The 15,885-nt window shown below is 44.4% G+C and overlaps 2 protein-coding genes across 9 annotated transcripts in view; both read left to right on the forward strand.

The window, feature by feature from the left end:
• Nucleotides 1-15,885, forward strand: part of LOC147113236 (polycomb group RING finger protein 6-like) — a 210,386-nt gene that overhangs the window by 124,609 nt on the left and 69,892 nt on the right. The gene's annotated exons all lie outside the window — the stretch shown is intronic.
• Nucleotides 1-15,885, forward strand: part of LOC147113237 (mannosyl-oligosaccharide 1,2-alpha-mannosidase IB-like) — a 70,199-nt gene that overhangs the window by 19,713 nt on the left and 34,601 nt on the right. The window lies entirely within an intron of this gene.

Consider the following 15,885-nt stretch of genomic DNA (forward strand, 5'->3'; position numbering starts at 1 on the left):
TTTAGCAAAAGGACAGCTTGGCAGCAAGGGATGCCAGATTGCGGCAAGGCTATGACATGGGTCCACAGTGAGAAAGCATGCTGGCGGGGGGAACAAGTGGAAGGAGACAGTTGTAAAAGGTGAGAATCTTACCATCGCTGTCGACAATGGGGTTGGCAGCTGCAATGGTTACAGGACCACTCCGACATCCTCCAAGAATCTGGTGGACTCTCTCCTCGAGATCCGTGAGAGTGACCACTTGTGGAGGTCCTCCACCGGTGCGAAGCTGGTCTTTGCCAATCCTCGCCAGCTTGGACTGCAGGGGAAAGGAGGGGAAGTTATGTTACCTGATGCCCTGAGTGATCATCTCATGCCCCCCATGGTGGAAGAGCCCTTACATGACGCCTTGAGTCAAATGTGCATGTGTGTGCCCAGAAAGGGCCATGGGTGCTTGCTGGCAGATGGCCAATGGGGCACAGCCCACCCTGTAGCCATAAAGTCAGGTGCAAATGAAGGGATGCAGAAGTTTGCAGAAACAACACTCACCCTCACGACCCGAGTGAGGTCCTTGAATTTCTTTCTGCATTGGACAGGGCTCCTGGTCACCATGCTGCTGGAGTTGACCCTCTGGCATACATCCCTCCAAGCTCGTCTGTAGTCCTTATGATTCGGCCTCGTGCCATTGTCTGGGTAGAGAACATCCCGCCAGCGCTCCACTGCGGCCAACAATTGCTCCAGAGCCTCATTGGTGAAGCGCTCTGCTCTCTGTCTCACCTTCTCCATCTGGTCCAAGTTTTTAGCGCCAGAGAACGGCCTGCGCCGATTCTGAGGCCTGCAAGGCGAAGAGTGTGGATGCTGAAGCTGACTGACCCACCCCTTTAAGAGCTGGCCGGTGCCTGGAAGTCTCGTGGTCATCGGTAATTGAGAGCACCTGCGCTGCGCCCGTCCGCTCCAATATTGGGTTGCGCCGGAAGTTTAGCGCTTAGGTGTCCCGTGTAACGCCTGAATTCACGCCTCAATCACCTTTAGGGGCGATGCAACCCAATATTGCACCAGGTGGCGATAAGTTGCGTCTGGCTGTAAACTTTGCGCTGCGCCAATTCTAGCGCCCCAAGCGGGGCTATACCCAATTTCTAGGCCACTGTATATTAAATTGGCTTGAAGCCTTATCTTGCTACTAGTAACATACAAATAATTCTGGTACAGTTCTGTTTTAATTTTGAGTGTCAAACCAATTTTATATTCTGTGTAATATTGCAGTGATGGGGCAGTACCTGTTGTGATATTATAGTTGCTACAGTGATTAATAGCCATGCACATGGTTAAGTACTGTATGCCAATGGTCAAATCATTAGCAAAAGGGCATAATTAATGATTGATGTGAAAAAGTGAGTAGGAAATTCTAGGCTTTTTGGAGACATTAAGTGAGTCGGGCACAAATAGAGTTAATGGGGTCTAAGACAGGCTTCATTACAGACTACTGGCAGGGGGCGGGGCAGCGGGGGGTAGGGGTTAGTTTGTTCATGTCTTTTAATCACTTAATCATGGTGTTTGCTTTTACTTTTATTCTCCCTATCTATTACTAAACCAGTCTGTACATGATTTTGCTGTAATTGACAATGCTACAGTAGAAAATTATATTTTAATCAATGGGTCATTAAAAATGGTTAGCAGCTTGTATCAATTTTGAGATTGCAGCAACATATTAACGGTCGAAAAGAAGACCTGCTGGGCTTAAAAATTGGACTTCGTAGTGCCTGATTTTTCGGCGCTCCGGGTGCTGTTTTGTGTCAAAGGGCGTTCGCACCGTGCACGCACACTTCTGGTGCGGGTCGCACCAGATGCCATTTTGGTGAGGGCAATAGATGCGTGCGTCTGAAGTATGTAGAGTAGGCAGATTGTGACGTCAATCATTTGACGCCAGCACTGCCATTTTCATTCTCAACGCTGGAACTTAAAGCCCTGTCTTAACCTCGCACAGCTGAGTTTGCATTCAGCAGCAGCCAGCACCCCCCAACCAGTGCTATTTAAAGGGATCATCAACCACTCTACAGTTAGTTGCTGATTAATTTCTACTGGCTCTGTGTATGTTTGTAGAAATGTTTGGTGCTTTCCAGAGTTGTTTAAAGTTGTGAGGTGACGGAGTGGTGCTGCAAATGGAGAAGGCCTTGGTTCTGGCTCCAAGGGTTCTGGTCAGATCATTCGCTCCCAGTCATGGGTGCTCTAGTTGCCATCCCCCTTGGCCTGCAGCGTGACCAGGAGGTGGAGCAGAGGCAGCGAAGAAAAGGAAAAGCTTCTCGCAGAGGGAGCAGGAGGAAGGGAGGAGGCAACCAGCACATCCCATCTCCGGCCTGGCTGACCATGATCGCCTCATTTGACTATGGTTCCACTGAAGACAACCCCAAATCGCCATTGTACAACAGTCACACACCTTACCATCCCTCTGTTCAGGCCCATCACAGCGTCCTCTTGGCCACAATGTTTCTAAAATAAAAGCCACCACAAAAGAAACATTCCAAACCAACTTTATGCATCAATCCATCCAATATAACATCACAAAGTCAACTAATCACCCTTGTGCATTCCCTTAATGCCTGCCTTCCATGTGCCTTTGCCTGTCCAAATGCTCCTGCGAAGTGCTGTCCCAGTGGCTGCAGCATGGCTGGTGGAAGGCTGCTGATTTTCATTGGGGGAAACTCCAGATGGCCTTACGGGATGACCTCGAGCAGCTCTCTGCCTAGAAGGCCCAGCTTTAGACTGCAGCACCTCGACATGGGTGGCAGTTGGCTGATAGGCAACAGCAAGGTCACTGGCGGCATGGCAGAGGTGGGAGAACGAATGCTGTCATCCTGAGAAAGGACAGCAGGGTCGTGCTCCACTGATCCATTGCCACTCCACAAGGGCAGCACCTCAGCAATCCTGGTAATCTGTTGGAGGTCAGACTGGTGGACTGCTGTGACACCCTGCAAGCCCCTTTCTGCACTGGTAAACGCAGCCACAATGGCAGCTGTCTGAGCTTGTGCTGCAATGGAAGCTGAGACATCGGTCATCAGACGCTGCATGATGGTTGGGTCCACAAGTGCGCTAATGGGGTTGCCCATCACTTCCATGCTGGAAATCATGGGTTCCAAGCTCTGCGCAAAGCCCTGTGCAAGGTTGGTGCCGGACTCCTCCATGCTCCTTGACATGGCACTTCGGCTTTCTGGCAGGCCTACCAATGCACCAAGCATTTCATTGTGCATAGCCATCGGCCGCCTTCTGTAGACTGCCCATCGAAGTCCTCACCTGAGTCCTCTGCAGCAGAACTCGTGAGTGACCTCACCCTCTGGGGAGCGGGCACCTGTGCCACCCTTTCCTCCTGCCCTAGCTGCAGGCCACTTGCCCGGTGTCTCACCATGTGCAGATCCCGCTTCTAAGCTATCCTCTAAACTACGCAGAGTGTCACTATCTGAGCTAGTGGCTGGGAGTTTGAAATCGAGTGATGGTGCTGTGTTTTCTGCATCACTGCCTTCTTTCTCTTCCATTTCCTGCTCCTCCACCAGTGCCTGGCCAGGTTGCAGTTCTTGGCTATCTGAAAGGCACAAGGGTAGAGTTGCAGTGAGGGGAGGGGGGGAAACTAAGAGGTGCATGCTTACACCATGTGCAGCTTGTAAATCAGAAGAGATTGTGGGATGAGAGAGAAGTGGGATGTGAGAAGGAGAATTACTTATAAGGATACCAACAACTTGTATTGTTTCAGCCCCGCTGCTGGCCACGGGCTCAGCGATGGCCCTCCCTATAATGGCCAGCGCCATCTCCTCCATCAGGGTAAGGTTATGCAGGTGCGCCTGTGCCCCGCTGGTTAGGTCCTGCTGCCTCTGGTGTGAGCCACCTTGTTCTACAAGAGAAAGGCAGTGAGTGTGGGACAATGTGCTTGGGTGATCTGCCTGTCATGGTTGAATAACTGACATGTGTACAAGCTGAGAGATGTGGGTGTGAGGCTTGCAGAACTGGTAAGAGGGTGAGGCGAAGATATGAAGGTGAGGTATGAATCGTGTTTGGTAGAGATTGTTGGTAGGTGAATGACAGGGGTGTGGTGCATTGAGCAGTGAGAGGGGCTAGTGGTGCAGATGGTGGGATATAGCATTTGAAGATGAATTCACTGACCTTGACCACTTGTGTGAGGTCATTAAACTTCTTGCGGCACTGCATCCAAGTCCTCGGGGCTACACTGCTGGCATTGACCACAGCGGCTATATGCTCCCATTGCCATCTCTGAATTTGCCTGGAGGGCCTCCTGGCCCCCTGTGGAAACAGGACCTCTCTCTTCCTGTCCACCTCCTTCACCAAGGCCTCCAGCGCTGCATCCAAGAACCTGGGAGCATGCTCTCTCCCTTTTTGTGCCAGCAATACTACTACTTCCTGCTCAGACTCTTCCCCAACCAGTTGAATCACCTGCTGCAGCCGGAATGCATCTCACCTTTAAGTGCAGACTAGCTTTAATTGGTGCTTGTCTCACACGAGCTTGGGTCCCCTGCTGAGCGTACAACCACTAGCAGCGCGTTCAGTGCTGTGCTGCATGCCACAATCATGTTACTGCATTACTTTGAAAGGGCGCGAGTTGATCCTGCATCGCGATCCCCTTGCCTGTTTTTGGGGGCAATCGAATTTCTAGCCCTCTGTCGTTTTGACAGCAAATAGGGGCTTAAATATTCAATTTCATGACATTTCTTCTGCTATTGACGATGCAAATTAAACAATTGAGATTGTTGTAATCAATATCCATTATATTCAGCACACAGTAATTCTAGGTTCTATCAGTGATGAGCTGCATCTTCATCTGAAATTTTGTAGCTTGTTTAAAGAATAGTTTGCATATAGTTCTACATAAAAGCTTCAATATGTTGCCATTTTATTTGTTTAATTTAGCTTAATTGAAGCGTAATACTGCCCATCAATTTCTTAATGCCTGCTTCAACTGCATGGATGCTAGAAATTTCAATGCTTTGTTGAGGGATACAATTGAAGTTTTTGAGTTCCAAAATGGGGTTGGGTCTATCCGTAAACATGAGATAATGAACTGGAATAACAATTAAACCGGCATTCCAAGTTTATATTACCTAGTCATGCTGTTGGTTTGGTTTGTTGTCCACTCTTCATTTGAACATTTTACAGGACAGCAAATGAACGAAGATTACGCTGTGCACACTCTGCACAGTTGTACCAGGCATTAAGTGGCCTAACCAACATGCCTTAAAGGGAATGCTGGAGGCTGCTTAAAAAACAGCTGAGGATTTTTTTTTGGTGGGCCCAGGAGGAGCATAGCTGCTCCTTCTGGGCCCTCAAAAATACTTAGCCCACTGCTGACCCTTTTGTGTGATGGCGGGATATATTTTCCTCTTAACTGCATTCGTGCATAAAGGATCGCTGGAGTGCGGTGCAGGGAGGATCACCCACCTGTCGTGAAGCCTGTGCAATTTTTCTGCCCTTTGATTTAAATAGACAGAAAATTGGGCGTGCAATCCTTCCTGCCCGATTTTACGCTCTAAACTTTACTCAGACAATCTTTAAAATTCAAATGCAATATGAGGAAAATCTGCTCTAGTCCATCACGCTTTAAATTATTGGCTTGTCTTCGGTGGTGGATATACAGCATGCCCAGTGCAGTGTAGTCTGTCTAAGCCAAGCATGGGATTTTACGGCAGTCTTTTTGTCACTATTGTTGGTAGATTATATTTATTGACATTTAGTGGTACATAATTAACTTTGATAGTATCCACACACGTGGTTCATTTGAAATCTGAGTTATCTATGAATAAAAGAATGAATGCTTTAACTAAATCAATGCAGTGTATTCTAAATATCCCATTGAAAGTCTTTATCACTTTTGGGATAGGTATCACTATTATAATTCTCAGGAGATAAAGTAAATAATGTATTTTGGTGGTTCAGCTGGTTGAGCATCTATCTTCCAGCTATAATGTTAACCAGGACTGCCATTATTCATGCAGTGTGCCTCAACTAAGTGACTTGCCCTGGTTTCAACTAGGCAGCTGCTAGTTAATGAGGTGATGGCGAAGAGAAAATGAAAGGTGGAGAGAATATAAATGGTTGCTAGATGGAATACCATGTTACTTTAAAAAAAACAAAAATGTTTTCATTGTCTTTTTTTTACTTTATCAATCCATTCTACACAAAGTTCCTTTAGACCTACATTATGTAAGTTTCTACAGTCTACCTTAATTGCTGCATTGGACCCAGTCAGCTAGTCATATCCTCTACGCTTCTAGTACCCACCCTCCATAAATTTAGCAAATCCATTAAGCTTCAATTTCATTGTCCCCTTAAAAAGAGTGTTGCTGATGGTGAAAATGAAAGATTAATTGTATTCTTAAAAGTTCTATTCTGCTGACTTATATTATCAGAGAACATTTGTGTACACATGTATATGTAAACTATGGTAAACAACACCAAGACAACATTGGTCAAAGTCACCAAAAAGGCTGTGATTGCAGTGCAGTTTATCTTTTTGTCCTCCTGGACTTCCCCACAATACTGGGCACACCATCCTTCTTCATCATCATTTCTCTTTTATTGGTTCATCTCTGTGGCACTGCCCTAGCTTGGTTCCACTCCTACCTGTTCCAAAAAACGGTAGCATAGTGGTAATGTTACCGGACTAATGATCCGGAGAAAATAATTCAAATCCCATCAAGGCAGCTGGGGAATTTAAATTCAGTTAAATAAATCTGGAATAAAAAAAAGCTAGTACAGGAAACTTTCTGATATCCGGCACTGACTGGACCGAGCTGGTGCCGTACCATCAAAAGTGCCGGACATACCAGCGTTAATGTTGAAACATACGGAACTGAAAAGCTCCGTGTGAATCAACAAACCCTGTAACAGCTTCAAAACAGTCGGCTGCAGCTGCAAGCGTCGCTAGCTGAAGCTGTTGCTATAGCTACAGACCTTGCAGTGCATGACTGGGGGGAAAAAAAAGCAATGAGAACTAAAAAAAACTTATAGAAAACGGCTCCTGATTTTTGCCGTTAGATCGAGTATTGCGGACATATAACCTCCGGATAAACCAAAGTTTCCTGTATTAGTAATAGCCATGTAATGACTGGATTGTCTCAAAAACCCATCTGGTTCACTAATGTTCTTTAGGGAAGGAAATCTGCCGTCCTTACCTGATTTGGTCTATATGTGACTCCAGGCACACGGCAATGTGGTTGACTCTTAACTACCCTCTGAAATGGCCTAGCAGGCCACTCAGTTATCAAGAGGGCAGCTCATCACTGCCTTCTGAAAGGAAATTAGGGATGGACAACAAATGCTGGCCTTGCTAGTGACGCCCACATCCCATGAATGAATTTTTAAAAAAAGCCAATGCATTTTCTGTGTGCTGTCTTGAGGTTTGTCACACAGGTAGAATATGTCAGCCCAAATGCTCATAGAATTTTATAACCATGGCAGGACTAAAGAACTAGCAGGCAGGCCTGGAACATTTATCTTTTTGATCCTTTTGATGTACGTGCAATTCTTTTGAATAAGTGAAGCACACACAATTCATAGAGCCATAATATCTGAGTAAACAGTTTTATGATAACTTGTGGCATCTGCCTCACCACCTGCAGTTTCCACACATAGCAACCAGCCTATTTTATCATGTGACAATAATCAGAAATTACATTTTAGTCTGCCTTTGCACCAGACAAATCATACACTATTCCTGAGGAGTATCACACAGAATGCTAATGAGAAGGTAATGTCTGCAATCACTGTTAGTTTGAACAGTTTGTTGTATATAACCCAGGCACCACAACGTGTTGTTATACACAATTTATTTTTCGATGAACTGTATAAATAATTAAGAGGCACTTTTACAAAAATATGCTGAACTTTTTATATTAAAAGGTCACCTAAAAATGAACATTTAAAAATCTAGTCTTGCATTACAAAAATTAAAAAATACTAATGTTAAAAGAACGTAAATATATCAAGGATTGAAAATTGCCATCAGATATTTTGGGGTTTAAATATTTTTCACATATACACATGGCAAACCTTATCATTTTAATTTACAATTATTAAATGAACACAACTTAATTCACACCAGATCAAAAGGAGATTGGGGTTGGATGACTGTATTGCATATAAGGGGAAGGTAGATAAGTACATGAAGGAGAAAGGAATAAAAGTTTAGAATGGGTTAGATGAAATAGGCTGGGAGGAGGCTCGTGTGAAGCATAAACACCGGTGCATGGACCAGTTGGGCTGAATGGCCTGTTTCTGTGATGTATATTTTATATAATTCTATATAAAATGACGTAGGTTTTCTGATTGTAACGTCGACGGTAAGTCAGTTTAGATTTTAGCAAAGAAAGTTACCACAAGCACCGATGGAACAGAAATTCTATTCATGTCAGGTTGTTTATGCCCATCATCTGAACCTCAAGATTAGATTATTTAAGTGAAGTTCCCGGGGAGCCTTTTTGTAATATGCACTGTTAATTTAATGATGTGGTTTTATGTTTTTAGGCTAATTTTTGTGCCAGCAGGAATTGCTGCTGTGAATGCTGACTGAAATTAGTTATATATTTTTCGTGAAGAATTAATATAAGGAAAATTCCAAGAGGAAGCTTTTTTGTTGCCACTATTGCTAGAATTAACTTAATTTTATTCTTGCCTCACGTTAACATTTTTAAACTTATTCACATTTCCCCTCATGATTATTGCTGCATTTTCTACATGATTCCATGTTCTCCGCTACCTGGTTTAGTTTAAAAGAAAATAAATATGAATTAATGTACTTATTTTTAAGAATCATTCTTGTATAGTTGAAATAATTTCTAATAGATATAGGTGCAATTCTATGACCAATAATTATACTTTCTCTGCTTAATACAATTTTAGTTCCAAAATGTTTTGTGATGGAGTTATAATCATCCACTTATATGCATAGATTTAAGGATAGATTTAAGCAATCCAGTCAGGTGCATGTGTTTGTTTTTTCCCACTGCCTGGTGAAGCAATAGAAAGAAAAGTTCTGTGCTTATATTGACACAAATAGGAAAATAGGTGCTATTTTGTTTACCCTAGATGCATATGCTTATGATTGATTGATCTGTTATCTTTGAGATTTGTTTTACTATTGTCTGCTAATTAATGTGAACAGATAATAGTATTAGGTGAGTGGTTTATTGGGCAACAATGGGGATTGTTGCACATTTAAATCCTTAAACAAAATCTGTAGTCTGTCCAAAATTATAAAAAGATTAGTTTATAAAATAATGGCAAGGATTTTGAGGTGGTAATGACGGTGAAAGTGTCAGCGTTCGCCATCATTACCCCTCTGAAAATGACAGCAACTTCAGGATTTAGCGCATGCGCAGATTAACACGGAAATCCAGAAGTCCCAGTCAGTCATTTCCTGCTCTGCCACAGGTTGCACTGTGGAACTCCCCAGAGCCAGCAGTCAATTCAAATCATACTGAAGGACGTAAACTTCCCCTATTACACTGAAATATCGCTGTTAACCCCCCACCCCCGAGAAAGATAAGCCTTGTTGAAAGAGGTATAACTGGGTTTTTAATGGCATATTGACTGCTGAACAACTCTGGCCCTGAAAAACTGATTTTATATTTGTGGACTGTCAAATTTTTCCATTAATATGATTAAGAATTACATGGTTTCTAAAATGTTTTAAAGTTTGTTCATTATATTTCAATTTCTACCTTAATCCTATGCGTATGTACCAATCTTTATTTCGCTCTCTGCAAAATTTATGAAAAGCAAATTAGAATTTGAGCATTTTACTTCCTGGTTTGCTGTCTCTGAGAATTCTTCAATGTGATTGGCTGCTCTGCCTGCTTGGTGACATCACTGTTGCTGGACACTGGAGATTCGCTTGATTTCGCGACAGATTCAAACAAAGGTCAGGAGAGCTGAAATTCCTTCTTCTTAGGCAGTCCCTTGGAACCGAGGATGACTTGCTTCCACATTAAAAATGAGTTCATAGAAACATAGAAGATAGGAGCTGGAGTCGGCCATTCAGCCCCTCGAGCCTGCTCCGCCATTTAATAAGATCATGGCTCATCATCCAAATTCAGTAGCCTGTCCCTGCTTTCTCCCCATATCCCTTGATCCCTTTAGCCTTAACATAGAAACATAGAAGATAGGAGCAGGAGTAGGCCATTCGGCCCCTCGAGCCTGCTCCGCCATTCAATGCGATCATGGCTGATCATCCAAGTTCAGTACCCGGTACCTGCTTTCTCCCCATACCCCTTGATCCCTTTAGCCTTAAGAAATATATCCAACGCCTTCTTGAATATATTTAATGAATTGGCCTCTACTGCCTTCTGTGGTAGAGAATTCCACAGGTTCACCACTCTCTGGGTGCAGAAATTCCTCCTCATTTCTGTCCTAAAAGGCCTACCTCTTATCCTTAGACTGTGACCCCTGGTTCTGGATTCCCCGACCATCGGGAACATCCTCCCTGCATCTAGTCTGTCCACTCCAGCCAGAATTTTATAAGTTTCAATGAGATCCCCTCTCATTCTTCTAAACTCCAGCAAGTACAAGCCCAATCGACCCAATCTCTCCTCATACGTCATTCCTGCATCCAAGGTAGCAGCCTGGTGAATCTTCGCTGAACTCCTTCCATGGCAAGAATATCCTTCCTCAGATAAAGCGACCAAAACTGCACACAATACTCAAGATGTGGTCTCACCAAGGCCCTGTACAACTGTAGCAAGACATCCTTGTTCCTGTACTCAAACCCTCTCGCTATGAAGGCCAACATACCATTTGCCGCCTTAACCGCCTGCTGCACCTGCATGCTTACCTTCAGCGACTGGTGCACAAGGACACCCAGGTCTCGTAGCACTTCCCCTTCTCCCAATCTATTGCCATTTCAGATAATAATCTGCCTTCCTGTTTTTGACACCAAAGTGGATAACCTCACGTTTATCCACGTTATATTGCATCTGCCATGCTTCTGTCCAATCACCCAACCTGTCCAAATCATCCTGTAGTTTTTTGGCATCCTCCTCACAGCACACACATCCACCCAGCTTTGTGTCATCTGCAAATTTGGAGATACTACATCTAGTTCCCTTGTCTAGATCATTAATATATATTGTGAATAGCTGGGGTCCAAGGACCGATCCCTGCGGTACCCCACTAGTCACTGCCTGCCACTCGGAAAAAGACCCATTTATTCCAACTCTTTGCTTTCTATCTGCCAACCAGTTCTCTATCCAAGCCAATACCTTTCCCCCAATCCCATGTGCCTTAACTTTACACGCTAATCTCTTATGTGGGACCTTATCGAAAGCCTTCTGAAAGTCCAAATACACCACATCCACTGGTTCTCCCTTATCTATTTTACTAGTTACATCCTCAAAAAATCCCAGTAGATTAGTCAAGCACGATTTACCTTTTGTAAATCCATGTTGACTTTGTTCGATCCTGTCACTGTTTTCCAAGTGATCTGCTGTTACATCTTTTATAATGGACTCTAGCATTTTCCCCACTACCGAAGTCAGGCTTACCGGTCTGTAATTCCCTGTTTTCTCTCTACCACCTTTTTTGAATAGTGGGGTAACATTAGCTACCCTCCAATCCATGGGTACTGTTCCAGATTCCATCGAATGTTGGAAGATGATCAGCAATGCATCTACTATTTCTAGGGCCACTTCCTTAAGTACCCTAGGATTAGATTATCAGGCCCTGGGGATTTATCGGCCTTCAATCTCATCAATTTCCCTAACCCCATTTCCCTACAAATACTGATTTCTTTCAGTTCCTCCCTTTCATCAGACCCTATGTTCCCCGACATTTCTGGGAGGTTATTTGTGTCCTCCTTTGTGAAGACAGAACCAAAATATGTATTTAATTGGTCTGCCATTTCTTTGTTCTCCATTATAAATTCCCCTGATTCTGACTGCAAGGGACCTACGCTTGACTTCACCAATCTTTTTCTCTTCACATATCTATAAAAGCTTTTACAGTCAGTTTTTATGTTCCCTGCAAGCTTACTCTCATATTCAATTTTCCCTTTCTTAATTAATCCCTTTGTCCTCCTTTTGTTGAATCCTAAGCTGTTCCCAATCCTCTGGATTGCTGCATTTTCTGGCCAATTTATATGTCCTCTCCTTGGATCTTATGCTGTCCCTAATTTCCCTCGTTAGCCACGGTTGAGTCACCTTTTTTGTTTTATTTTTATGCCAAACTGGGATGAACAAATTCTGTAGTTCATCCATGCAGTCTTTGAATGTTTGCCATTGCCTATCCACCGTTAACCCTTTTGAGTGACATTCCCCAATCAATCCTACCTAATTCGTGCCTCAGACCATCGTAGTTTCCTTTTATTTAAATTCAGGACCCTAGTCTTTGAGTCAACTACTTCATTCTCCATCTTTAATGAAGAATTCGATCATATTATGATCGCTCCGACCCAAGGGGTCTCGTACAACAAGATTGCTAATTAATCCTTTCTCGTTACATAATACCCAGTCTAAGATGGCCTGATCTCTGGTTGGTTCCTCGACATATTGGTCCAGGAAACCATCCCGTAAACACTCTAGGAATTCCTCCTCCACAGTATTGTTACTAATTTGGTTAGCCCAATCTATATGTAGATTAAAGTCATCCATGATGACTGCTGTGCCCTTTTTGCACGCTTCTCTAATTTCCCTTTTAATGCCATCCCCAACCTCCGCATTACTGTTTGGAGGTCTATATACCACTCCCACTAACATTTTCTGCCCCTTGATATTTCTCAGTTCTACCCATACAGATTCCACATCATCAGAGGTAATATCCTTCCTTACAATTGCGTTAATCCCTTCTTTAACCAGTAATGCTACCCCACCTCCCTTTCCTTTTTGCCTGTCTTTCCTGAATATTGAATCCCCCTGGATGTTGAGTTCCCAGCCTTCGCCACCCTGGAGCCATGTTTCCGTAATCCCAATCAAATCATATTCGTTTACCTCTATTTGCGCAGCTAATTCATCCACCTTATTACGAATGCGCCTCAGGCTTGTTTTTTTAACGCTCTTAGACCTATTAGAATTATTATTTACTGTGGTCATGTTTGATTTAAACCGTTGATTTCTCTGACTGCCACTTTTGTTTTTCTCCTTCCTATCTTTTGCTTTTATCCTTGTTTCCCTTTCCTCTGTCTCCCTGCTCAGGTTCCCAACCCCCTGCCATTTTAGTTTAAACATTCCCCCTAGGACATCGGTCCCGGCCCTGCCCAGGTGCAAACCGTCCGGTTTGAACTGTTCCCACCTCCCCCAGAACCGGTTCCAATGTCCCAGGAATTTGAATCCCTCCCCCTGGCACCATTCCTCTAGCCACGTATTCATCTGAAATATTCTTCTATTTCTACTCTGACTAGCACGTGGCACTGGTAGCAATCCTGAGATTACTACCTTTTGAGGTCCTATTTTTTAATTTACCTCCTAACTCTCTATACTCAGCTTTTAGGACCTCATCCCATTTTTTACCTATATCGTTGGTACCTATATGCACCACGACAACTGGCTGTTCACCCTCCCCTTCTAAGATGTTCTGCAGCCGCTCTGAGACATCCTTGACCCTTGCACCAGGGAGGCAACACACCATCCTGGAGTCTCGTTTGCGGCCGCAGAAACGCTTATCTATTCCCCTTACAATAGAATCCCCTTTTACTATAGCTCTACCCCTCTTTTTCCTCCCGTCCTGTGCAGCAGAGCCACCCCTGGTGCCAGGAAGTTGGCTGCTGCTGCCTTCCCCTGGTAAGCCATCCTCCCCCATCAGTATCCAAAGCAGTATATCTGTTTGAGAGGGGGATGGCCACAGGGGATCCCTGCACTACCTGCCTGCGCCTACTACTCTGCCTGTTGGTCACCCATTCCCTTTCTGCCTGTGCCACCTTTACCTGCGGTGTGACCAACTGTTTAAATGTGCTATTCACGACATCCTCAGCATCGCGAATGGTCCAGTATGCATCCACTCGCTGCTCCAGCACCGCAATGCGGTCTGCCAGTAGCTGTAACTGGACACACTTCCTGCACACATGGTTGTCAGGGACACAGGAAGTGTCGCTGAGTTCCCACATAGCGCAGGAGGAGCATACCACGGCACCGGGCTGTCCTGCCATGACTTCCCCTTTAATTAATTTAAATTAAATCAAATTAATCCCACCAATTACACTACAGTTAAATGATATACTTAAGGGCCCTGGTTTACAAACAGTCCCCGCTACACCACAGAGACTTTAAAAACTATAAACCACAAAGTTAAGGTTTAAAAAGAGAGAAATACTCACCAACCAATCACTTACCTGCTTTCTGGTGACGTCACACTTCGATTACTTTTTACTTCTCTCCTTCCCTCTGAGTTCCGAGATTGGAGATTAGTACGCCTACCTGGTCTCTGGGAGCCTTTTGTACTACCGCTACTCCGTGATTCCCGCCGACTCGCGCTCCGCACTGAGGCCTACCTAGTCTCTGGGGCCATTTGTACTGCCGCCGCTCCGAGATTCCCGCCGACTCGCGCTCCTTCTTGAATATATTTAATGAATTGGCCTCAACTGCCTTCTGTGGTAGAGAATTCCACAGGTTCACCACTCTCTGGGTGAAGAAATTCCTCCTCATCTCTGTCCTAAATGGCTTATCCATTATCTTTAGACTGTGACCCCTGGCCTGGACTCCCCCGCCATCGGGAACATCCTTCCTGCATCTAGTCTGTCTAGTCCTGTTAGAATTTTATAAGTTTCAATGAGCTCCCCTCTCAGTCTTCTGAACTCCAGCGAATATAAGCCCAATCGACCCAATCTCCTCTCGTACGTCATTCCTGCCATCCCAGGTATCAGTCTGGTGAATCTTCGCTGCACTCCCTCCATGGCAAGAATATCCTTCCTCAGATAAGGTGACCAAAACTGTACACAATACTCAAGGTGTGGTCTCACCAAGGCCTTGGACAACTGCAGCAAGACACCCTTGCTCCTGTACTCGAATCCTCTCGCTATGAAGGCCAACATACCATTTGCCTTCTTAACCGCCTGCTGCACCTGCATGCTTACCTTCAGTGACTGGTGCACAAGGACACCCAGGTCTCGTTGCACTTCCCCTTCTCCCAATCTTATTAGCGTTCAGACAATAATCTGCCTTCCTGTTTTTGCCACCAAAGTGGATAACCTCGCATTTATCCACATTGTACTGCATCTGCCCAATCACCCAACCTGTCCAAATCATACTGGAGTTTCTCGGCATCCTCCTCACAGCACACACGCCCACCCAGCTTTGTGTCGTCTGCAAACTTGGAGATATTGAATCTAGTTCCCTCGTCTAGATCATTATTAATATATATTGTGAATAGCTCGGGTCCTAGCACCGATCCCTGCGGTACCTCACTAGTCACTGCCTGCCACTCGGAGAAAGACCCGTTTTTTCCAACTCTTTGCTTCCTGTCTGCCAACCAATTCTCTATCCAAGTCAGTACCTTACCCCCAATCCCATGTGCTTTAACTTTACACGCTAATCTCTTATGCGGGACCTTATCGAAAGCCTTCTGAAAGTCCAAATACACCACATCCACTGGTTCTCCCTTATCTATTCTACCAGTTACATCCTCTCAAAATTCCAGTAGATTAGTCACGCATGATTTACCTTTTGTAAATCCATGTTGACTTTGTCCGATCCTGTCACTGTTTTCCAAGTGCTCTGCTATTACATCTTTTATAATGGACTCTAGCATTTTCCCCACTACCGATGTCGGGCTATAATTCCCCGTTTTCTCTCTACCACCTTTTTTGAATAGTGGGGCTACATTAGCTACCCTCCATTCCATGGGAGCTGTTCCAGAGTCTATAGAATTTTGGAAGATGACCAGCAATGCTTCTACTATTTCTAGGGCCACTTCCTTAAGTACCCTAGG

Source organism: Somniosus microcephalus, chromosome 8 (genome assembly GCF_052327205.1).
Source record: "Somniosus microcephalus isolate GS21.2 chromosome 8, FLI_Smic_1.0, whole genome shotgun sequence".
Lineage (NCBI taxonomy): Eukaryota > Metazoa > Chordata > Chondrichthyes > Squaliformes > Somniosidae > Somniosus > Somniosus microcephalus.